Source organism: Danio rerio, chromosome 12, assembly GCF_052040795.2.
Source record: "Danio rerio strain M-AB ecotype USA chromosome 12, GRCz13ab, whole genome shotgun sequence".
Taxonomy (NCBI): Eukaryota; Metazoa; Chordata; class Actinopteri; order Cypriniformes; family Danionidae; genus Danio; species Danio rerio.
Window position 1 is genome coordinate 28,587,086 of NC_141032.1, and position 26,454 is coordinate 28,613,539.

Below are 26,454 nucleotides of genomic sequence, written 5' to 3' on the forward strand. Positions count from 1 at the left end.
TTTAATTAGAGTTGGAGCTAAACTATGCAGGACACCGGCCCTCCAAAACCAAGTTCGGCCACCCCTGCTATATAATGTTTAATATAATGCAATGATCATGACAAATGCCTAATTTTACTAGTGAAAAGAGTCTAATAATGTTGTCAATGACAAGCATATGTCACAAACATAATAATTAAACTTTGGAATTATAAATGATTATATGCTGATCTCATCACTTTATTGTGAATTAATAGCCAGGCCATGGGGTAGCTGGGTCAGTTGGCATTTCTGTGTGGAGTTTACATTTTCTCCCTGTGTTCGTGTGGGTTTCCCTCAAAATCCAAAGACATGCGGTATAGGTAAATCAAATATGCTAAATTGGGCGTAGTCTATGTGTGAGAATGCAAGAGTGTATGGGGGTTTCCCAGTGGTGGGATGTGGCTGAAAGGGCATGCGCTGCGTAAAACATTTTGGACAAGTTGGCGGTTCATTCTGCTGCGGTGACCCCTGATTAATAAAGGGACTAAGCCGAAAAGAAAATGAATGAATGATGAATGTTCACTTGATGTAGAAATGTAATCTTGAATATTTGTACAAGATTTGCAGTGTATTATTTTTTGCATCAAATATTTTTCACTGTAATTGGCAACATATGGTTAAGAACAAATGATCAGACACTTACTCTGGGTTTACATAGTGAAAATGTGGTGAGGATCTCACGCAAACACAGACAACTTTAAGCACAATGTTAAATTACACTCTCTGTCAGCTGCCCTGCACAAGCACTCTGACGCTATGAAGTGAATGTAGGCAAGGGGCTTTGTTGAGCAGTGTGTGTGTGTGTGTGTGTGTGTGTGTGTGTGTTTGTGTACGTAAATCCCATGTGGGCAGGCTGGGATGACTCAGAGTGACAGATGCACACGCACTGCCGTTACCCCTCCTGTCCAATGCCACTGACCAATCGATCATCCACAACTCCTAGAGGAAGGTGAGTGTGCAGCATATGCAGAGAAACAGCAAAAAAAAAGCCAATGGTCTCCAGTCAGAGGATAATTTTAACATGCGTACATGCAAAAACCCCACAACGCCAGATGGACTGTGTGTATTTCCTGCATTTATTCTATACACATAAATCTTCAATGTCACAACAACGGAGGTCAATTTTACCTGAGCTCAGAGATTGTTGTGCATATTGAATGTGCTAATAGAGCCAGTGTATTGTGAAATAAGCTCAACAACCATCCATGTATAGAGTTTTGCTGCTGTGTTTTGACGAAGACGTGGTTTACACAAGCTTTTCCTGGGTTTCTGTTATTACTCTTTAAAACTGCTAACTCAGGATACTTGTAAAACTGGCTTTTTTCACAGAACGTGTTTTTAAGTTTTATACTCTACCAAATGGGGCGACGCAGTGGGTAGTACGTTCGCCTCACAGCAAGAAGGTCGCTGGGTCGCTGGTTTGATCCTCGGCTCAGTTGGCGTTTCTTTGTGGAGTCTGCATGTTCTCCCTGCGTTCGTGTGGATTTCCTCCGGGTGCTCCGGTTTCCCCCACTTTCCAAAGACATGCGGTACAGGTGAATTGGGTAGGCTAAATTGTCCAAAGTGTATCAGTGTGTGTATGTGTGGATGTTTCCCAGAGACGGGTTGCAGCTGGAAGAGCATTTGCTGCGTAAAAACTTGCTGGATAAGTTAGCGGTTCATTCCGCTGTGGCGACCCCAGATTAATAAATGGACTAAGCCGACAAGAAAATGACATGACTCTACCAAATGGTTGACTGTTTAAATAATGTTTTACACACACAGCATTGTTGGTTTACAAAATAATCAGACAAATACAATCCTTTTGCACTACTACACTTGATTTTGGTTTTACAGAATAAAAAAAAAAACGGAAAACATGTTAAATGAAACATGAAATCAGTTATTAACCTCTTGAAATTGTTTATACAGGTCAGAACATGTAGCAGCTTGCATCAAGAGAAGAGTGCACTGTAAACGATTTCTGTTGTTTTCACAGTATTATACTGCATTTCTCAACAGTTTTTTACTGTATAAGCTGTGCACAGTGTGTTACTGTATATATTGTTGTTTTCACAGTATAATAATGTATTTTCAACTTTTCTATACTGTGAACATGGTTAACAGTATGTTACTGTAGATTTTACAATGCATTTTGGGGAAAAATCAGTTACTGTGCATCTAAATACAGTACTGCAAATGACCAAGAACAACTCCACACACACTATATATTATGATTATTATGTTTACTTATTTTTAGACAAATTATTTTGTGAAGTAAATAACCTAACCAGTTTCTTCAGACTGTTCAGTGCATTAAACTGTCCCCTGGTTTTCCATTTTTGGGTGCACTGCACCTTCATTTTATAAGGTAACATGGAAATATGAAATAATATTTAATAAACATAACTTTGTGCTAAACCAAAACGTAAGTTGGAACAAAAATAATTGATTCACGTAACCAAGGGCTGTTAAACACAAAATGATTTCAAAGTCAGCTTAAATGTCAGAGTGACCAACCTGCTTTAGACGGATTCAAGAATATTGGGCACCCATATGGGCCACCGAAGAGGGCATATATCTCCGCATTTTCAAAACAACATTTTAAAATACGCACTATCTTAATAAATAAACCACAGAATTGAGTTTAAAACAACAACATTCTCGCATGAAAAACGGTTAAAACTTTATTTCATAACACATTTATTATCTAGTCATCGAAGACGGGCATGTCTCAATAATGTCTAGGCCGATTAAAGCATGAGGTTTGCCGGATACATGAGTGATGGAGCGCCGTCAACCCCTGGAGGTCAGAATCTCCCCTATCGGCAAAGCACACTTAAAAGTAGTCATGATATCTATAAACAAAACACAGATTTGAGTTTGGAAGAACTATATTCTCGCATGAAAACCCGTTAAAACTTCATTTCGTGACATATTAAACGCAATATTTATGATATGATCTGGCTTTTCTCATTCGCCATTATATTTGCTTGTTGGTGTGAAATGAACTCTGGGAGAAAAAAATATTAATTCTCAAAACACTTCAAGCGAACCTTATTCGTATTGTTAAAGTCAGATACATGTAATATTTTCGCTGGTAAAGTGAAAAAAACAACAACATTACTATTTTATCAATATCACGTTTGCACTGGTTCGGTTCAGCACTCAAACGAGACCGAATTGGATTGAACCGTTTGCTCGGGAATTATTTTATCACACGTGTTCACAAGCACATTCAGCAATATGTGTATAAAATGTATGTGGCCGTATGTGGCAGTATAACGAAATAGTAATAATTTATTGTTGTGTCTTAGAATAATTTACAAAAAGGAATCGGTTTTAGGCGGGTTCGACTCTTTACTGTTCTAAGGAGCCGATTCATAGAACCGAGCCGACTCGATTCGACCTTCACCAGGCAAGCAACGGCTCTTCTAATTTGAAATCCACCTGTCGCCTTTTCCTCCAGTGAATTCATCCTCGGTAAGTGTTTAAAAGTCAAATTCTGTTCGTTAAAGGGTTGTTTTGTGTATATTTCCGTGTAGTGTGTGTGTAATTTAAAATAATTAACCAAGTTACTTCAGTTGTAGGTTCTTATGTCACGTTATTCGACGCCAGACCGTGTTTGTAGTGTTTGCGAGGTATTAGATAACGTTAAGTGAGTTTATCTTAAGTGAGTTTTTGACCATAGTAACGTTACCTGAAAAAAAAAACTTTTACTTGGGGTTAACTACATTAATGAATTCTGTATTTCAGCACAACACTGAGATGAAGGCAAATTCACCATGAAAAGTTAAACGTTTAACGTTAAGGTAAGCTCTGGTCTTCATGTGGTCATTTTGACTAAGTTATCATTATGGTTAAATTTGTAAACTGTAGGTTAACTTACTTATTCAAACTAAACTCACAATGAAACAAGTCTAAACTGTTTTATTAAATTGAGCTGATAATAAAATTCAGTTGATGTCTTTTAAGCTAACGTTAATATTAACATAATTCATATTATTTGTCTATTTCTCACTGGTTAATGAGCTTATTGTATAACGTTAGTGTGTCATTAATTGTACATTTTATTTTTGGTGTTCTGGTGTAGGGAATGATTTGTATACAAATTTATTTGAACCCCATACAGATTGGTATGGTTGTACCATAGATTTAGATTATTAAATGTTAAGTCTTATTTTACTCTTATCATATTTATCTTTTTTGCAGCTACAGCAATTGATGTTGAAAAACTGATGCTACCAATCTCTCCTCACTTGATTATTCAAGGTAATGTTGATGTCTTCCTCATTTTTAATAGATTATAAAATGTCAAGTTGTTCACAGATTTGTTGTGAGGAGTTTCATGTACAACCTCTTTTTCTTCTTCCAGTAGCGACGCAGTGGCACAGTAGGTAGTGCTGTCGCCTCACAGCAAGAAGGTTGCTGGTTCAAGCCTCGACTGGGTCAGTTGGCTGAATACAATGGCATAATGATTCTGCTTGCTCACAGGAGGTACTTGATTTAGTTTTCCTCAAGCGATACATCTGTTTTTATGAGTAATGCGTGACACTTGAATTGAAGGGACAGTTCACCCAAAAATGAAAATAATGGTTTCAAAATAGTTAAAAATAGATTTTTTTTTGTTGCATTTAACACAAACTCATATATTTTTTTTAAAGAAATTTGGTTCAAATATGGATGTCAATAGTTACTGGTTTCTAACATTCTTCAAAATATCTGCTTTAGTGTTCAACAGAAATTCAAACTGGTTTAAAACACATGGAGTAATGGTGGCAGAAAAGTAAACTATCCTTTTAAATATTTTATTCTGAGACTTATTTTATATGTGTCTTGTCTTTTGCCATATTGTCTTTCTAGCTCAGATTGTGATGAACCTGGAATGCGACACCAGTTACTCTTAAGTCAAGAACCAAATAAAGCACAGATGTGGAGGAATCTACAACTAAACTAACTGGAGGAAAGGAACCTTTAGGTAAAAAACACCTGCCTTATTTAGATCTGAAGTATTTTTTTTGGCATAGAGTATTATTTTTTTATTCTTATTCTAATTTTATGTAATGTATATACTGAATATAAGTCATTTAAATTTCACAAATGATTGAATATAAAATATCATCTAGATGTCTTATTTTTCATTGTCTTAAACAGGGGTGCTCAACCCTGTTCCTGGAGATCGACCTTTCTGCAGAGTTTAGCTCCAACCCTGATCAAACGCAACTAAACAAACTAAATAGTATCTGAAGGAGCACTTGGTAAATAAAGACAGGTGTTCTTGATCAAGGTTGCAGGTGAGCTCTGCGGAAAGGTAAATCTCCAGGATTAGGGTTGAGCACCCCTGATCTAAATGCTCAAAAATGCTGAAATAGATTCATAAGGATTAATGCTTAAAGTAAATGTTTACTTCTCTCTGTAGACCAAACATGCTTAGCATCTCTCACATTTTAATAAATTATTCATTTTGGTTACTTTTACACACACACATATACATATATATATATATATATATATATATATATATATATATATATATATATATATATATATATATATATATATATATATATATATGGGTAAGCAAGTATTTAATAAATAAAATTATTTAACCAAATGACTCTATTAACCTAGCTGCTGGGAAAAAAACATGTAAAATAACAGATTTGTTTTTGTTTTTTGTTTTTTACAGTGTGGGTGAACATACTACCTGGATGTCCAACAAAGACTGCACAAGAGCTCATTTGATGGCACATTCTGTCCTGTCTACATCTCTGACAACCTGAAAGTGCTTCGACATCAGTGAGTAATAAATCTTCATATTATTATGCATTCAGGATTTCTGTAAGCCTATCTTTAATTTAAGTTTGTAATCAGCAGTGACTGTTTTAAAAAATGTGGTATTTAAATTATTCTTAACGTTTTACTGATGCTGTGCACAGTAACGTCATGATGATTTAATTTGAGGAAATGTCACTGGTGAGGTGTAATAATATTTATTTGTTTCACTGACATGCCATCACTGCATATTGAAATACAGTAAAACGAATTGACTGCAAAATATTATCACAAACATTTCTAGTAGTAGACTGCTTGACTACTCTTCAGTTCTCTGCTCAACTTTAACATATTTGTTCGTGTTGCTGCGCCTTTCAGCAGATTTTGCCAAAAATGAATGCTTAGTGATTACTTTGTTTTATGCGAACCAAATGTCAGTAACTCATCATTAGCATTATTTTTTTAGTTAGAAGTAGATTTTCACATGTTAAAAGCTTAAAAGTACTTAATTAACATTAGTCACGTTAAATTAGATTATTTTATGTATTTATTTATTTTTAATATGTAGCCTCTTAAGGTCAGAATTAACTGTGTTCACCCTTCTTAAATTCGTGGAAGCTCTAGGGTGGTCATGGAATCAGATATTCAAGCTATACAGAGTCAGACATTAAGTTAAGATGAGACTTTATTTTTTACATACCTGTGTGGACACTTGACTAGTGTTGACTTGACTGATCTTTTCCCCATTAATGTTAGTGTAATTGTAAATAGACAACAATCTGTATTTTGCCAACAAAAACGACAAAAAACAGTGTTTTATTTATATAAAACAGCAGTGCGGTGTTTGGTTTCTGAATGAATGAAATAATTTGAGGCATGATTAGTTTTTACTCCAGTGATTGATTTTGCTTGTCATTTTTGTAGGATCATCAGAAGTGCTCCTGCCCTTTTTCACTGTCCCTTTTCTACAACATCATTTGGCCTTCATCATTTCGTGTCTTGTAGCAGTATTTTCACCTGTTTTTAAAATTGTAATACTTTTTGATGCATTAATTGTTGACTGGTTTTAATGATCAATTTTTCATTAGTGTTCTGTTGCTGTGTTATATTGAATAATTGCTACTGTTTCAGTATGGTTTACACAATAAACTTTTATTGTGAAGTTAAAGTTTCAGTTTCTTTATTTTTCTTGCATTTCTTGAACAGTTAAAATAACATTTGTGCAATTTTTAAACATTTTTATGCTCATTATAAAGTAGCACTATTAAATACAATAAAATAACATTTAATAACTGTAAAATACTTTACAGTAATAATGAAAGTAACGTTAAAATACCGTAGTTCTGCATGGTAAAAATGTACAGTAAAATACTGTTTTCAGTTTTGCAGTATGTGTATCAGTACTGTAATTGGTGTTACAGTAAAAAAATAAAACAGTAAAATGATGTAATACATTTTACAGTAAATGTAATACTAAAGTAATTAGTATTACAGTAATGTTACTGTTTTATGAAATACAGCAGCTACTGGATAATTGTTGCCAGTAACTTACTGTTAATTTAACAGGAAATCGTTTACAGTGTGTGTGCGAGAGCAAAGCGAAAGCAGGATTGTATGATTTTAAATATTTCATAGTGGATATGTATCGAAATATTAACCTTTTTGACACAAATTGCACCAGTACTTTGCACACGTGTTTTGATTTTGTATGTTGCACTTCGCACGAACTTCACTACTGAAACTGCCTGTGATTTGTACATTTCTGTGCAATGTGTATTCATTAATATTTTTTTTTTTTTGAGAAAAATTCTATAATGTTTAAGTGAGTCCAATTAACCCTTTGCTTAACCTTGCCCTCCTTAGTTTGTTGTTACGCCTGTCAAGCTTTTGTGCCTGGCACCTCTATTACAATATATATGCACCAGTGTCAGCTATTCCCAGGGATACAATTAGTCAATTTTGGCAAACAAGTGAGATATCTGAGAAAGCCAGACAAAAAAGGACTGCGGTATGCATTACAGGAGTATATTCACGACATAATACGCCCAATTCACCTATAGAGCACGTCTTTAGACCTGTGGGGGAAAACAGAGCACCCGGAGGACACCTACATGGGGAGAACATACAAACTCCACACAGAAATGCCAACTGGCACAGCTGGGACTCGAACCAGAAACCTTCTTGCTATGAAGCGACATCGCTACCCACGGCGCCACCATATCGCCCTTTCTTCCAGCAATTCAAGTAAAACCCAAAACATGATTGTTGTGTTGCTTTAACAGATACTTAATATTAAGCTTTTAATTTACTGGATAAAGAAAAACAACTGTGGGTAAGACTTGCTGGCTATTTAACATCATGCCCTTTATTCCTTCAAGTATATCAATTACAACAAAAAGAATTAAGCCAGTGCTGCTTATCAGTCATCATCAAAGGCTAGAGAGCGGACAGCTTCCAGAAGACAATTTGTAAATGTTTGAAACAGGCACTGAAAAATTAACAGAGCTTTAAGAAACGGGCCAACACAAGGATGGAAATTAAAGAGAGAGGGTCTTTTCATGTCCTATGGCAGTGAAGGGTCTCAAAGCATCTGCTACCTGATCAAGCCTGCTGGCCAATTCTCATTTCTCAGATACTCTCGCTCTCCTCAGCCCTTGGGGCAGTAATTAATATGACAGACATTCTGTTAGGTCATTGCGTGAGTGATTAATTTTGTGGGAGTTGTAAAAGAAGTGGCCCTGATGAACTCTTTGTAGAGTTATATTGAGTTCTCTCACCCTCTCTTCTATTGTTTCATCCTCGCTTCAGAACTATACTAATGCTCTGCCACTATGGAAACAAGCCAAGGCAAATATTACAGGCTTGTTAAGGGTTCTTTCTTAGAAGACAGAATTCATACAGAAATTTAATTTGGTGGGAGTTTCAATATTTCTAAAAGAGGTACACTGTAGGCCTACATTTCATTCTGCCATGAACATATTAAGTCAATTTTACACAGTAAGGTCCTGTTTCCACTGAGTTTTACAGTACGATACAGTACAGGTTGGTACGGGTTACCTTTATCAGGCTTATGTTTCCACTGCTAAAAGGGTACCAATGGAAAGTTTCAGTTTACGTCATTCTCCCAGCTGAAAGTAAACCTGTACGGGTCATTCACATTTCATACAAAAAGCACTTCTCACAAAGCATATGCTTTGTACACATAAATACTTGTGTATAAATGTTCATTACTAACTTTTCTATGAACAAAATTTGATTATAACGGCAGATCAATGACAGTGCAAAATAGCCTACACAGCATACATTTAGTCCTTATTTGCATTCAAAGACAAGACACAATATAGCCCACAGTAACCTCATCTGTATCTTTTATCTTCACCAGCACATCTAACCTCTTATTAGAAAGTAATTCCATCATTGCGAGTTCATAATAGTCCAAACAATGACGATAATAGTCTAACATGGCAGTTTGCTCCTTTGTTTTTTTGCACTTCACTCTTGCGTTAGCCCATTTCTGAAAGGATCCGATGTCAGAAGCACTTCAATAATCACAAGCACGTTATTATCATGAGCTCAAGAAGTTTGTTTTTTAAAATACAGACATGCACGTGAACGATCGCAAGCTCTCTGGAGAGAGTGAACCAGCCTGCAATTTTAGACAGCCTCGTACACCAAAAACAACAGGACATGACAGATTTTGTTCTTCTTGGCTTTGTGGCTGTTCATCAAGATGACGTCAAGGTTTGCTTGAGCTTAGGTCATACATGGCTTATTATATGCATGTAGTATTACGATGTAATGTCTTGGCTGTGTATTTAAAAATGGGAATTTCTTTGTTTTCATTCTCCTAGCTTGTGCATGCAATAGTGATGTCTCTCTGTAAACCAATAGCATTCAGCTGCGCGTCTAGCTCCGCCTACCCAAAAAGTAGTATGGTACGGTCCACTTTTTGGCAGTGGAAATGGCCGTAAAAATGGCCGAACTGAACCGTACCGTATAGTGTACTGTACCACTCAGCGGAAACTAGCCATGAGTATCTTTATATATTGAAACCAATGGATTCTGTAGACATATAGTATATACAGTATAAGGCGAAAACCTAATGAAGAAGAGAAAAAAAAATGTTTGCTGATATCAAGTTGTGAAACACAGCTTGGTTCCACCATACTTGGGATGTAACAAAATACAGTGTTTTTTCATCCACGGCATGTGAAAAAGTATCTTGTTACTTGAATTCATATTGATTCACAATTCCCAAATACCCAGCACCTCTGTTCAAACATGAGAATGTAACAAGGTTTTACAATAACTATCAAATATATATAATATATATCAGTGTGCCCCATGCCTTGACATTTATGTACAATAGTACTAAAAAAATATAATTTAATATGTATGTTCTATTGCTGCAGGGGTTGCTAGGTTCAAGTAAAATTAAATTTTAATGTAGTCTATGATTACATCGATTTCACATTTGTTACATTAAATTTACACAAGTGTATGACTTCTGTCAGTGCTGGCTGCCGGAGCAAGCGAGCATTGAGACAGGATCTAACAGCAGTCATTCTTTATTCAGTGAGACTCACACTAAATAAAGCTCCACAGCGCAAACAGAATGGCAGTAGAAAATCGAAAAATCAACGCAAACATACTTAATCATGAAAAGAACCACTATATAGAATTGAAACCCAGACAGTTGCCATTAAATACAAGAGACAAGTAATTTTATCAGACACAGGTGAGGAAGATAATAAGTAACCATAGCAACAAGTGATAAAATACTTAAAATCTTGCTGAAATGCAGTGCTTGTGCAAAAAAAAACACAGACTTGGCAGATCTTGATGGAATCAAATTTGCAAAGCATGCGTGTGAAACCAAATTTCTTGAATAACCTCTTGGAAAAATAGCTCCATCCGAATAGAGTTTACCTACATTTTGTGGTCATCAGCTGATCTTTTAATAATGGAAAGCACAAAACCTTTGAGAATTCAGAAAGAATTTAATACATCAGAAAATCTGGTGAGATGCTAAATTATAGCACCCAACATTTTTTAAGCTTTGAATGTATTTGTCTCATAAATTCTTTTGAATTTTCTCATTGTTTGGATCACACAAACTTATTCAGTAGATAAGCTAAAGACACATATTGATTTTATGGGGATTTAAGGCCAGTTTAAGGCTGTTTTACCTGATTTAGCCCTCTCTGCAATCTGAGTAAAACAATTGCCCATGGAATCCTCTGCCGGTTTTGATGTTAGCCTCTGATTAACCAGAAATGTGAGGTATTTAGACATTAAGGGCCCTATCAGACACCCGACACAACAAGGCGCAAGACTTGTATGTCGCATTTTGTTGCTAATCTCAGACCAACCCTAATGTTCATGTTTTGCACCATGTTGTTTAAATAGCAAATCTATTTGTGCTACTTTGTGGACTCATGGGTCTGCTGGTCTAAAAAGGTGGTGCGTTAAGGTGCATTGTCGGCACGTTGCTATTTTGAGGAACTGAAATAGACCGCACCACTGATCAACTAAAAGCTAATCTAAAGTCCAGTGCAGAGTGCAGTAGTTATGCGCCTGTGCACGCTCACACATTGCTTAATACACACAGGATGTACAGCAATACAAAAATATATTTTCATATGAAAAATAAACTAAAGGATTAAAATGTTACAAAACTTAATATTTTCTACATAAATATAAAAAACACTACCTTCATGGCTTCTTCATTTCAGAGGGCTTTTTCAGTTTATTTATGACAATTTGCAATTGTATAATGTTATTATAATTAGCAGTATTATTTATTATATGCATATTTATATTTGTTTTACTAAAAACAAGTTTAGATTTGTCCACTTGTAGGGTTTGGAAATCACCATATGGGGCTAGTAATAGGACGTGTGTTTAGATATACAACTCAACTTTTTGACCACACTTCATTCATTTGTTTGCTTTTAGAAACAGTTTTGAAACAAATCTTTGACGAACAAAATTACAAAATTAAATATGTAGGCTAACGGATGTCTTTAGTGGATTGCGTACAACATCGCTTTCTTATCCACAAAAGTAAAGGAGTAAAGAGTAAAAGTAAAGTAAAGAGAAAGTAAAGAGGCCGAATGGAGGAGGTTCATTCTTTATCCTCTCTGTAGATGGTCTGTTTAACTGTTTTGTCAATAGTGAAGTGTTCAGTTTTTCCACTTACAAAGTCCGCCAAGTAAAAAGCAAATGCTCCATGGGGTGACGCAACTGGCTCTTAAAGGGAATGTGAAATGAGACTCTGATTGGTTTAATGCAGGTTATGCTCAAAGCACACCATAACTGATTAAAAGAATAAGCGCAACTCTGTTAGACCATGCGCCAGGGCACCAAGCATATTTTCCCATCCTTAAAATAGCAAAAGTGGATTTGCACACGGCCTAATGCTTTTGCGCCATGCGCTTTAGACTTTGCAACTAGATCATTAAAATAGAGCCCCTAATATTAAACCTCCGATCTGCACTCGGACAAAAAGTCGCCACCCCAATCATATTAAACATGTTTTATTTATTTATTTATTTATTTATTTTAATCAAGGACTACAAATCTGAAAAAAATACATTTTATAGTACTAAGAATAAATAAATTACTTTGTTCAAATACTTTGTAAAGAAACTAAATCAGGACACAACATACAGTATTTAACTCTATTACAGAATCTAGACTTCTTACCTTATAAAAATTTTATATTCCTCCAGTTTAGAAATGTTTGACAACAACTCAGTTTAAAACAACCAATTCTTTGTTATGAGTTGAAAAGGCTGTTTCAAGAGGTTTAATGACGGTGACAACGAGCACACACATGCTGTTTTCCAGAGAGATGTGTCTGTCGACCACCAGGACAGGACTGGTACAGGACAGGCCGTCAGGCACACAAGAGCAAGGAAAACATGATCTTATAATCCGGGTCACTGCGCATTTGCAGATGTGTGACAGGTGTGAGAGGAGAAGAGACAGGTTGTGGTCTCCTCTATAGGGTTACCAGCAGGTAAGACTGTCAGGAAGAGTTCCTAAGACCTGATATCTAGTCAAGCAGACCAGATGAAAAAAGGACTTGATGATGGTCAGTTGAATGAAGGATGATGTTGGGATTGTTTCAGCCAATAGTGTTGGAGGGATTTGAGATTGTGTGAGTGCATACAAACACAGTTAATCAAGCGGCACATGTGTTTATGAGTGTTACAGCACATTTAAGACACAACATGAATGTTTCGCAGCTAGAGGTCACTCATTCAAAACAATAACAAAGCTTGTTAACACAGTGAAGGGCAGTTGAATCATGGTAGTTGTCATATTCACCTCCACAGCCAATGGAAATCAATCTGACAGGCTGAAATCATGTTCATGCATAAGATAATTAAGGTTGCTGATGTAGTCAGTACAATGTACACTACATACTCACTGCAGCACTGCCACTTTGCTTATGATTTAAATGGATATTTCACCCAAAACTGAATATTTACAGTTTTTTTACTCACCCTCAGGTCATTGAAGATATCCAGTAGATGACTTTTTGCTTCAGCAGAACAGTAAAGTCAGAGTGATTTTTTTGTTTGTTGTTTGTTTTGTTTAGTTTTTTTTTTTTTTTTTTTGCAATTGTTTCACTGCTTTACTAGTGGACATTGTAGTGTACATGGTGAACACTTAATCCATGCAAATAAATCAAAGATCAAGCAAAGTCTGACCATTTGCTTCTGCACACAACATTCTTAAATACCACACAACCCCTAATACCGTTTGCTATGATGGAATGATGATGGGGTTCGAAGAACTTTTCCAGAAAGTGGGTAAAGACAAAAACAGAAGCCAATAAATAAAATGAACAATTAAATAACAAGATGAGAATGTGGTAGCATTTGAAAACGTGGTTAAAAAAAAAATCAGGCGAGGGCATAAATGTTTTATGTTTTTCTGAATTCCACAGTTTAGAACAAGGTTAGTAACAGTAGTTTCAGGCAGTCGCTGCAATCAGATACTATACTAAAGTTGGCGACCCGGGGGTGTTACGAACTGTACCAAAAAGCTGAGGACTGGGGTTGGGGGTAAATATGTGAGTTTTCCAGGAGGCAGGAGTGTATGACAGGTATGTCAATCGGTGCTTTTGAAAGCACCATTGGTTGGGTTTAGGGAAGGAGGAGGGTGGGTCATTTGATCAATCAGTCAGTCAGTTAGAAGACTCTGGTGGATTTACACGAGAAGAGAGTGAAGAATTGCACTAGCGAGAAAATTTGAGATCTCAAAAAGGCCTCAGGTGCATTCGCAAAAACTAAAACTGCAAAAAAATCACACATCCTGGGGTGCATTTGTCGCTCTCCAGAAATGAATAAAGCAGAGCTTTTTCAGAATGAGCCTGGGTTGTCCATTTCAAATAAAAGCAAATCGACATGCTCAATATAAAAGACTCAGCAACTTCTGGTTCATGCAGACTTTAAAGAAGATGCTTAGCTAAATGTGTCATCCTTGTTGTATGTTGTTGTATTTTGCACAGTCTGGGCTTTTCACTCATCATAGCACATGTGCTGCTGATGATGTGACAATAAAAGTGATTTGATTTTGATTTGATTGGATTTAATGTTATTGCGTCATCATGCTATCCACATTCCCTCCGGAGTTCCATGTAATTTCAGGTGTTTCATTTTTAATTCATCAACTTTAACTGCATTTTGACACTTTCACATTTATTCAGGAACATTTCATGCATGCCCCCCATGACAAACGAGATATTTTTTGACACAAGACACAAGACTTTTGGCCAGCGGAGAAATTAAAATGGTCGTGATTTTTTTTCTTCACTCCCATCAGGTGAAGTTTTTTTTTTTTCCCTCTCCGCTGTCGCCACTGGCTCGCATGGTTCAGGATTGGTAGAGCTACGCATCGATGAATTTGCTCTTCAGTGTTTGAACTCTCAGTAATGATTAAATCACACTGAACTGAGCTAAACTGAACTGAACTGAACTTAAACACTAAAAACTGAACTACACTGTTCCAGTTACTATGACCATTTATGTGAAGCTGCTTTGACACAATCTACATTGTAAAAGCGCTATACAAATAAAGCTGAATTGAATTGAATTGAATATTGGATGCGAGTATAAACTGCTGGAAGAGTGCTGTTTTAATGAAGGTTGTTATCGCACACTGTATGAGTAAAAAAAATCTGCATTTTGCGATGCAGGTGTCTGTGTCCTTATCTGACTCAGTAGGTGCAGAGAATAGTGTCAAACAGCCGTGTGTCTATAGCAAAATGCGGCAAAAATTTTACACGGCGGTAACAAGTTTGACTGCGGTCTGTACTGCACTTCAATAATGCGACTAAAATCGGCATACTCCATATGTCCTAATCTGATTTCTATTTCATTCGATCATGACCTTAATCAGAATCAAAAATCTTGTTTACAAGGTATACTCTTAATCAGAGTTTTGTCTCTATCGTATAAAAATAGGATTATTGGTGTCCATGTAAATGTACTCAGTCATACACATTAATCCAACTCTTTTATTACTAGCATGATTTTCATGGTCCTTGCTTCTTCATTATGTCTGTTTAAAATGACCTTCAAAATCTACACAGCCATAAAACTTTGAAGCCAACGAGTACTTCATCCCTTGATATGCATGTTTCTCTTTCCTTCATCTGCATCTGCAGTCTCTCATCTCAGCTTATGTTAGGCAGCTATGTGTGAAGAACAGCCGGGCTATAACGGCCCAGTGGGACTCTTCCATGCGTCTTCTAGCTCAAACCCGAACCATTAATTCCTACTGTAAACAAGCCAGTGCCTGCAGATGTTAGCACTACCTCAGCTCTGTGCACACAGCCACTCTGTGAACAGGTAATCACAGCCTTCAAACCAGGCTTAACACATAAAAAAACACTTCACTTTTGTTCTAGATATTTGTCCTGGTCCAAACTAATACTGAATGCTGAATACAGGTAAACACGCTTCAGACATATGGCAGTGAAGGTGAACTATATATGTTTTTTTTCAATAGCCATCTTCATAATTTCTGCAATATTTTCTACTGTGAGGCAGAAAATGATGTAACTGCTATTTTATCTCACAGATACAATGCAAACCACACAAGAATTACTGATTTCTATTAGTCTTTTCAAGGAAAAAGTGAAAGGGCTGCAACACCAAATGCACACAGAGTAAAAATGCCTATTATGGTGTTACTAACATAATTTCAAGCACTAAACAACAGCTTGAATAACAGTAATAGTGTTGTATTACAGTATTACCTCGCTCATAATGGCCAAATGTCTTTATATGAACCATTATAATTTTATTTTCATATTTTATCACACAGTACATACTGCAGAGTAAGCAGTATGGTAGCACTGCATACCATACGGTTGATTTTGGGGTTATCCGAGGTAATGCTTTTAGATCCACGTGCACAGAAGTGAACAGGCAAATGCAGTAATTGTTAACTGGTGTTTTTTAGTTCTCTGTGCCTTATATAAAGTGCATAAATTAGCATAAATGAATATGGAAACATGTTTATCCTTGAGCCAGCATTTCCCAATCGGATTCCATGGTTGTAATGGTTGTCTTTCTCAGTTCAAGCTAATCAGGACACAATGTTTTGTTGCTGCCGTGCTATTTACAAATTTTTCATCTTATCGTACTAATTAACCATTATACAAACATGCAAAAGATAGAAAGAACGGATTAATGAAAACTAAAGGAAAGGAAAAAGCAAAGAAATTTAAAAAAAAGATAATGAAGGTATTAAAATACAAAAAAGAAGGAAAATGAGGTTTTAGTCATTTATCCATTTTCTTTCGGCTTAGTCCCTTTATCCATCAGGGGTCACCACAGCGGAATGAACCGCCATTTTATCCAGCAAATGTTTTATACAGAAGATACCCTCTCAGCTTTAACCCATACACACTCATTCACACACATACACCACAAGTGGAAACTGGAGCTCCCAGAGGAAACCCATGTGAACACGGGGGAGAACATTCAAACTCCACACAAAAATGCCAACTGAACCAGACGGCACTCGAACCAGCAACATTCTGTGAAAGAAAGAAAAAAATGATATTATGATGAAAGAAATGGAAAAGGAAGGAAGTAAAGGGAAAATAAATTATAAGGACTAAAATGGTAGGGGGGGAATTACATATAGAAAGAAAGAAAACGTTATGATAGACAGTAAAAGCAAAGGAAAAAGTTATTTATTTTCATCTTAAATTGAATGGGGAAAAAAGCAAAAGACAGCAACGAGAGAAGGAAGTAAAGGAGAGAATTATGGAAAAAGGGGCAGAAGGAAAGACAAAAGTTAGGGGAAATGTAAAGATAAAATGACAGTAAACGATAATTAGAAAAGAAAATGAAAGAATAAAAGAAGGAAGGAAAGAAGTAAAAAGGAAGGAAGGAAGTTATGAAGGTAACAGATGTTTAGAAGAAAAATTAAAGGTAACAATAATTAGAAAAGAAAAGAATAAAAGAAGGGAGGACGTAAAAAGGAAGGAAGGAAGGGAGGAACCAATGAACGAATGACTGAACGAACGAACGATGAACAACAAAAGAAGGAATGTATGAACAAACAAAGTTAAGAAGGGAACAGATATTAAAAAGAAAAAGAAAGGAAACAGCAATTTTTTAAAAATTAAGCAAGGAAGGAAGGAAGGAAGCGATGGAAGGAAGGAAAATGAGCAGAAGGAAATACAAAAGTACAATAAGAACACAAAGAAAGAAAGAAAGAAAGAAAGAAAGAAAGAAAGAAAGAAAGAAAGACAGAAAATAAAGAAAGAAAGAAAGAAAGAAAGAAAGAAAGAAAGAAAGAAAGAAAGAAAGAAAGAAAGAAAGAAAGAAAGAAAGAAAAAAAGAAAGAAAGAAAGAAAGAAAGAAAGGAAGGAAGGAAGGAAGGAAAGAAAGAAGGAAGGAAGGAAGGAAGGAAGGAAGGAAAGAAGGAAGGAAGGAAGGAAGGAAGGAAGGAAGGAAAGAAGGAAGGAAGGAAGGAAGGAAGGAAGGAAAGAAGGAAAGAAGGAAGGAAGGAAGGAAGAAAGGAAGGAAGGAAGGAAGGAAGGAAGGACAAAAGAAGATAGGGAATAGATATTAAAAAGAAAAAGGAAGAAACAATTTTGAAAAGAAAAAAAAACAATTTGAAAAGAAAAAGAAAAAGAAAAAGGAAGCAATAATTAGAAAAAAAGAAAGAAAGAAAGAAAGAAAGAAAGACAGAAAAGAAAGAAAGAAAGAAAGAAAGAAAGAAAGAAAGAAAGAAAGAAAGAAAGAAAGAAAGAAAGAAAGAAAGAAAGAAAGATAGAAAAAATGAAAGAAAGTTTTATAGCTCCAGTAATAAAGCAGATAGTGTGATTATGCAAATGCACCATTGTGAGAAGTAAAAGAAACACTGTCTCGCCTCATTAGTTCCTCTCTGTCTTTTCCACCATTTGTTCTTTTTCATCTCAAGGTATTTCTGTCAGTAATGATTGCTGCTATGAGGGAAGACAGCTGAAAAAATGGCTTTTTAAGTGCCGCAATCACCATAAAATCAGGATTTGATCAAGTTGGCTGGCGGAGGAAATAAATTCATGAAGGAAGGGACGCCACGTGACCCGGGCCAGAGGGTAGAGACAAAGGTGGAGCAGCGTGGAGCGGGATAATTACCGCCAACCATCCTGGACTGGCTTCAGTCAAGGACACGGCCTGTTTATTCAAATGAGCTCTGATAAGGCTTAATGTGGACAGCGGCTTATTGCTCTCGTCCTAATGAGAAAAAATCAGAACACTCTCAGAACAGGTGCTCCAGCAGACAAGCAACACAGACAGCACAGTGTAAAACAGCACTAATGGCAGCTGAATATGAAAAAAGAGAGATAAAAAAAAAACTGAAAAAAATTCTATGCAATGCTAACGGGGCAGGTGATGCTGGAGGCTGTTTACGGGCTAAACATATGCTTCATTATAATTTCCCATCTCTTCATTTAATACTCAAACAAACAGATTGTCTATATGAGAGGAGAGATAATTGGTTATCTATTGTTAGCTTTCTCTGAAGGGTGATTCTACCAAACAGGTGCCATTTTGTTTTTCATTTGCATAAGTGGTAAAATAGATTTCAACAATGAATAGCTGAAGCTAAAAATAGTACTTTTTTCTTCTGTTGAGTCTCCACTTGTGAGTTTACAACTTTTTGTATAAAGAAAACACACTGAAAATAAAAATGGATATCATTTAATAAAAACTTTCCTATCAATATGGCATTTTTTTCAGACTATTTTGAAATCCTTTTCTTCTGTAAAGTGAAATTCATGAGATTCAATGTTGTATTTCACCCAAACATTTTGATAAAGTTAAAAACACCCTTAATAATGCTTAGTTAAATTAAAATGGATGTAATTTAATTAAATAAATCTTTAAGAAACGTTTTTCCAAAACTTTTGTTTAACACATTTTTTTCTGTAATGAGACATCATGAGCCCTATTATACATCCAGTGCGATAAGGCACAAGACATGTTTGGCACAATTTGTTTTGTTTTTTTTACACCAGCGCAACAGTAATTTTTATGTTTTGCACCACGATGTTTAAACAGCAAATCCATTTGCAACTAATAACTGAAATAGACTGCAAAGCACATTATTTATGCGCATATGCAGGTCCAAACACTTATAAATTACTTAATACACACAAGATGTAAGAAAAATGTTAGAAAAATCTTTATTTTCTACATAAATTTATCAACCACTGCCTCCATGCCTCATCTCGGGGGGCTTTTTCAGATTATTCATGATTATTTGCATTTGTGTAATATTATTATTTTTATCAGTATCATTTATTACATGCATATTTATATTTGTTTTAATAAAAACAAGCTTAAAATTGTCCACCTGTCGGGTTTGGAGACGTATAGAATAGTAAGTGTGTTTGGATATAACTCCAAGTTTTTTTGACCACACTTCGTTATTATTGTCCGTTTAATTGTTTGCTGAAAATTATAACTAAATTTAGAAATAGTTTTGAAACAAATATTTGTGCTTAACAAACAAAATTAAATATGTAGGTGTTGTGATTCGGGATAGATACAAACAACTGAAGGTAAGATCCAAATGCAGGTTTATTCGTGGTCAAGCAAGCAATGGTCAAAACAGGTATGAACAGGTATATACGGGCAAATCCAGAGTCGAAGTCGGTAAACAGGCAAAAGGTCGAAAGGCTGGCGGCTAAACAGGATAACTAGGAGACTAAGCTAGGTACAGACACGGAGAAACAAGATCGGGAGAAACGCGTTGAAATGTCACCAAACAGTAGACAAGACTCGGCCATGTGAATGAGTGTGTGTGCTGCTTAAATACTGTGTGTAATCAGTCTCTGTAACAGGTTTCAGCTGGTGATGTAATCAGGAAGATGAGTGACCAGGCGTGCGTGATTGGAAGAAGTGCATGTATGGAAATGTAGTCCTGGGGAATGCGGAAGTGAGGCTCATGAAGAAAGAGGAAACCAGCGATCTCCAGTGAATGAATGATCGCTGGTTATCGTAACATAGCCCCCCCTCTAAAGAGCGGCTTCCAGACGCTCCAAATACAGTTCAGGCGGGAGGTGGAGCGGAGGCGGAACAGGGGAAGGGATGGAGGGCCAGGACCATGCAGCTGGAGCGTACCTGGGGCGTGGAGCTGAGGCGGACCTGGAGCGTGGAGTTGCGGAAGACCCGGAGAGTGGAGTTGCGGAGGGCCTGGAGCGTGGAGCTGCGGAAGACCCGGAGGAGGGAGCTGCGGAGGGCCTGGAGCGTGGAGCTGCGGAAGACCCGGAGAGTAGAGCTGTCGTGGTCCTGGATTGTTTGACAATGGAGGACCTGGAGCGTGGAGCTGCGGAAGACCCGGAGAGTGGAGTTGCGGAGAGCCTGGAGCGTGGAGCTGCGGAAGACCCGGAGAGTAGAGTTGCGGAGGGCCTGGAGCGTGGAGCTGCGGAAGACCCGGAGAGTGGAGCTGCGGAGGGCCTGGAACATGAGGCTGCGACCATTGAGGAAGCTTAGGTGGCAGCGGCCATTCAGGAAGTTCAGCAGACGGCGGCCATTCAGGAGGCTTGGGCGGCGGCCATTCAGGAAACTCAGGCGGCGACCATTCAAGAAGCTTAGGAGGCGGCGGCCATTCAGGAGGCTTGGGCGGCGGCCATTCAGGAAGCTCAGGAGGCGGCGGCCATTCAGGAAGCTCAGGAGGCGGCGGCCATTCAGGAAGCTCAGGAGGCGGCGGCCATTCAGGAAGCTCAGGAGGCGGCGGCCATTCAGGAAGCCCAGGAGGCGGCGGCCATTCAGGAAGCTCAGGAGGCGGCGGCCATTCAGGAAGCTCAGGAGGCGGCGGCCATTCAGGAAGCTCAGGAGGCGGAGTCGACTCTGGTTGCGGCGTAGACTCTGGCTGCGGCGTAGACTCTGGCTGCGGCGTAGACTCTGGCTGCGGCGTAGACTCTGGCTGCGGCGTAGACTCTGGCTGCGGCGTAGACTCTGGCTGCGCTGGAGGATCTGGCAGCACTGGACGGTCTGGCAGCACTGGAGGGTCTGGCAGGTCTGGCAGCACTGAAAGGTCTGGCAGCACTGGAGGGTCTGGCAGCACTGGAGGGTCTGGCAGCACTGGAGGTGGCGGTGGCAGCTCTGGAGGGTCTGGCAGCTCTGGAGGGTCTGGCAGCTCTGGAGGGTCTGGCAGCTCTGGAGGATCTGGCAGCACTGGACGGTCTGGCAGCACTGGAGGGTCTGGCAGCACTGGAGGGTCTGGCAGCTCTGGAAGGTCTGGCAGCACTGGAGGGTCTGGCAGCTCTGGAAGGTCTGGCAGCACTGGAGGGTCTGGCATGTCTGGCAGCACTGGAGGGTCTGGCAGCACTGGAGTGTCTAGCAGCTCTGGAAGGTCTGGCAGCTCTGGCAGCACTGGAGGGTCTGGGAGGTCTGGCAGCACTGGAGGGTCTGGCAGCTCCGGAAACTCAGGTAGTGGTGACCATTCTGGGGACTCAGTTGATGGCACTTCAGGAACTAGAACAGGAACTAAGGCAGGAACGGACAAGGAACAGGAAACCATCTTGTGAGCTGGTGGCAGATTGGCGTTTACCACATTGTGAGCTGGAGGGCTGGTTGTGACCAAATTGTGAGCTGGAGGACTGGAGTCGGCCATCTTGTGAGCTGGAAGACTGGAGTCGGCCATCTTGTGAGCTGAAGGACTAGATGCGGCCATTTTCTGAGCTGGGAGTGTGGTGATGGAATGAGCAGCAAGCCCCGGTGGTATCTGGTCTTGCTGTACACTGCCCCTCCCCAAAAAATATTTAGGAGTTTCCTCCACCTCACCTACGGTGAAGGACGAGTCCACAGTGCGTAGAGCATAGTCCAAAAATTCTGAGAAAGTCCCTCGAGAACGAACACTTGAAAGTGTGCTCTTTAGCGGCTCATTAAGCCCATAAATAAAAAAGTCAATGAGCATACAGTCTGGTAAATCAGTGGTGTTAGCGATCTCCAAATAACACTGGATGTGATTCTTGAGGGATTGATTACCTTGGCGTAGACGAACCAAAAACACTGCTGGATCCATGTTGGCCGAGTCTTCTGTTGTGATTCGGGATAGATACAAACAACTGAAGGTAAGATCCAAATGCAGGTTTATTCGTGGTCAAGCAAGCAATGGTCAAAACAGGTATGAACAGGCATATACGGGCAAATCCAGAGTCGAAGTCGGTAAACAGGCAAAAGGTCGAAAGGCTGGCGGCTAAACAGGATAACTAGGAGACTAAGCTAGGTACAGACACGGAGAAACAAGATCGGGAGAAACGCGTTGAAATGTCACCAAACAGTAGACAAGACTCGGCCATGTGAATGAGTGTGTGTGCTGCTTAAATACTGTGTGTAATCAGTCTCTGTAACAGGTTTCAGCTGGTGATGTAATCAGGAAGATGAGTGACCAGGCGTGCGTGATTGGAAGAAGTGCATGTATGGAAATGTAGTCCTGGGGAATGCGGAAGTGAGGCTCATGAAGAAAGAGGAAACCAGTGAATGAATGATCGCTGGTTATCGTAACAGTAGGCTATCAGATGTCTTTAGTGGAGGGCGTACACCACAGTTTCCTTATCCACAAAAGTAAAGGAGTAGAGTAAAGGTTAAGTTAAAAGGCTGAATGGAGGAGGCCAATTCTTATCCTCTCTCTGCAGATAGATTCAGTTTTTCCACTTACAAAGTCTGCCATGTTAATAGAATATGTGTGGCGTGGCGTGATGCAACTGAATCTTAAAAGGAATATGAGATGAGACTCTAAGATTGGTTTAATGCACGTTATGCTCAAAACACACCCATAACTGATTAAAAGAATAAGCATAACTCTGTTAGACCATCCGCTAGGGCGCCAAGGGTACTTTTCCATCCTTAAAATAGCAAAAAGGGATTCGGACACTTCCTTAGTGCTTTAGTGTCATGCAAAAGACTTTGCGTCTAGATTGTTTAAATAGAGCCCCATATTTAATTTCTCATTGTACTCGTAATCGGTAAACGTAATTGGTAAAAGTGTGAACTAAACTAATTATTTAAAATGAGGGCTCAATATTCGATTATTCTTCAATATAAAATGATCCTTCAGAAAAAAATATATCTTGTGGTCAAAAAAAATCCACTGAAAAAGCTTATTCTCCAGCCTGATCTTATAAGAAAATATACTATTTTACATTTAGTCAGTTTATTTGGTGCTCATGATTAATGTGAGTTCAGTCGTACAAAAATGTATTCTTCTTAAAAGGAGACATGGCATCAAACCCCACCCCTAAACCCAACAGTCATAAGCAAATTGTACTAAATTGTTTAAATGAGATTGTATGAATTGATATGAATTAGACACTAAATCAAAAAAGTTATAAACTGGCGTGAGATAGCGTTGAATTCTCTGAACAAAAAGTTCAAAAGATTTAATTTGTAATTGACTTTTTAAAACCATGTAGCAATCCTTACAGTTGCTTTTGCTCAATTGAACTTATCTTTACTAAATAAAAGCTTTATATCTTTTAGACCTTTTTAAAATTCTATTGTATGAAAGATTCACATCTTCAAATCCAATTTTTGGGCTGGCAGTAGCTGCTAACCTTTCAGTAATGATCCAAATGGCTTTAGTTTTTATTATTTACTAGCAAGATGTCTCATCCTTTTAAAGTGAAAACATGTCTCTCCACCCTCTTTTAATCCATGGATAAAAGAAGTGTTTATTTGCATTAAAAATTACTATCACTTACTGGTTCTTAAAGACTTTGGACACCCGTTTTTAGATTATCTGCTAATGCTTCATTCTCAATTTTCTATTTATCTTTTTATTCCCTATTTAATATTTTTTTTTTTTTACATATTATGCTTATTTACTTTTTTTAATGGGAAGTTATAGGCTATTGAGGAAGGGAAGAGTTTGTTTGGGGTAGTGTCAACAACAACAAAAAAGGATTATTATAAAATGAAAGTTGTAATTAATATTCTATTAAGAAAACCTAAAAAAAATTGTTTTTATTCAAATAAAATTCCAGTGTATGCCTATGTTAATCCTATATTAAAGTAAAAGTACTGTCAACTCTGTTCCTATTATGAAAGGATAATACATACTGTATGTATACTGTAGCTTGAAATGCTCGGCGGTTTATTAACACAGAAAGACTGTAAAATATCTTTCAGAAAAGTACTCACAGAATGACCCTGGAGTACTTCTGCACACATTTTTAAACGAGATATGATTAGACTCTTTGCGAAAAGAAGGGAAAAAAAGAGATATGATTAGACGCTTCATAATAAGTACATGATTAAAATGTCTATTCATTATTTCAGCAAGGTTATCTCAGGATAGTGTAAAGTAAGCCCTGGGCTCTCAACTGAAGCTATTCCAGATTTCAGAAGGGGGAAAAAAATCTTGCTAAATTAAGAGCCTTGCGTGTTACTTAAGACCAGTGGGATGAGAACGTGCATGAAGGGGGGGAAATTTAGAGCTGAATTTCCAGGCTTAAATTAAACACCTAATCTCTGGAGGAGTCTGCCGAGACCCTTTCCAAACCGATATGAGGTAGAGCCTTGAGTTCTCTAAGCGACCAGCCTTCCAGGGTGGAGAACTTAAAGGAGTAAATCACCCGAAAATGAACTCTCCACTAAAGCAATTAAACCATGGAACCCAAAAGAAAACTCTATGAGGATATCTGTTTCTGTATAATAAAAGTCAATATGTGCAAATATGTATTTAAATAAAGTGATGCAAGTTTGAATCAATGTGATGTTGAGTAAATTGGTGTTTGGCATTAATGCATTACTTGTAATACACTGCAGCAACAACTAAAGCTGGTCAAATAATCAAAAATCTCCTCAGAGGTTTGGATAATTATCTATTCAGAAGTTTATTTACAAACATGTCTAGATAGAAGTTTAAATTGTTATTAAGATATTAATAAGATATAAATTAATAGTCATTCAAACAACTCTAACGAAGCCGATGTTTGCAGATTATCTACACTTTTTTCCTGAGTTTGTAGTTCTAACCCAAGGGTGGCCAACCCTGTTCCTGGAGAGCCATCTTCCTGCAGGTTTCAGTTGCTACCAATATCAAACACACCTGAACCAATTAATTAGGACCTGAACCCCACGTGATAATTACCGGCAGGCGTGTTTGATATGAGTTGCAACTGAAATCTGCAGGAAGGTGGCTCTCCAGCAACAGGGATGGCCACCCCTGTTCTAACCGAATTCACGTCCAATGCACAATGTATTGTGGAAGGAAGGTGTTTCAGTTTAAAAGGAATCCGTTTCATTTCAGCATAAAAGCCATTGGAGCGTACATGGAAAAGATCATTATTTATCACGAATTAGGTTATTGAAAAGATTATGAGATACAACATAATACATAATAATACATAATACATAGTACATAACACACAATTTTCATATGGATTGTTTTAATCATCCAATAGTATAAGGGTTTATGTAAGTATTTTTTAGGTGTATAAGCATGTGTTTTATTTGTATGTGTTGATAAGCGATGTTTTATTTCAATCATACGTGGTGCTAAATGTTTCATGTTTTTTTATTATTGTTGATTATGGGAGTATGATGGCAAAGGTGAGGATCTACATGCAGTTTGATGTAACAGTATAGTGAAATAACAGGCAGGGTCCAACCGGAGCAAACAACAATCTCCAGGGTAAATCCACAACAATGATCCAAGACACTTTAAAGCAGGGGTGTCAAACTCAGTTCCTGGAGGGCCGCAGCCCTGCACATTTTAGTTCCAGCCCTGCTTCAATATACATACCTGTAGGTTTCATACAAGCCTGAAGGACCCAATTAGTTTGATGGGGTCTGTTTAATTAGGGTTGGAACTATACTGTGCAAAACTACTGTCCTGTGCAGAGCTGCGAAGTTTGACAGCTGTGCTTTAAGAGCAATGTTCAGTGCAGGTAGCAAAACAATCATAAATTTAACAATAGCCCAAAACACAAAGAAAACCAAGAGTGTGTGTGTGTGTGTGAGAGAGTTTGCATGTGTGAGCGTATGTGCGTTAATTCAGGTAATGTAAATCAGCTGGAACCATGATAAGTGCAAGGGTTATCGGGAAGTGGAGTCCAGCGTCCAGTTTTTGCAGCGAATGCCTGTCCGCCTGCAAGCCATCACTGGGAAACACCTGACAATTATTTTATTTCAATATTTTTATAAT

At 37.9% G+C, this 26,454-nt stretch overlaps 1 protein-coding gene and 1 long non-coding RNA gene across 20 annotated transcripts in view; one reads left to right on the forward strand and one right to left on the reverse strand.

Annotated features, from left to right (window-relative positions):
* Positions 1-26,454, reverse strand: part of usp54b (ubiquitin specific peptidase 54b) — a 189,845-nt gene that overhangs the window by 92,764 nt on the left and 70,627 nt on the right. The window lies entirely within an intron of this gene.
* On the forward strand, positions 3,417-6,943 carry LOC137496818 (uncharacterized). The gene is made up of 7 exons (XR_015504190.1): positions 3,417-3,483; positions 3,757-3,812; positions 4,213-4,272; positions 4,376-4,497; positions 4,864-4,978; positions 5,690-5,799; positions 6,700-6,943. It is a non-coding gene; the product is annotated as an uncharacterized LOC137496818 (long non-coding RNA).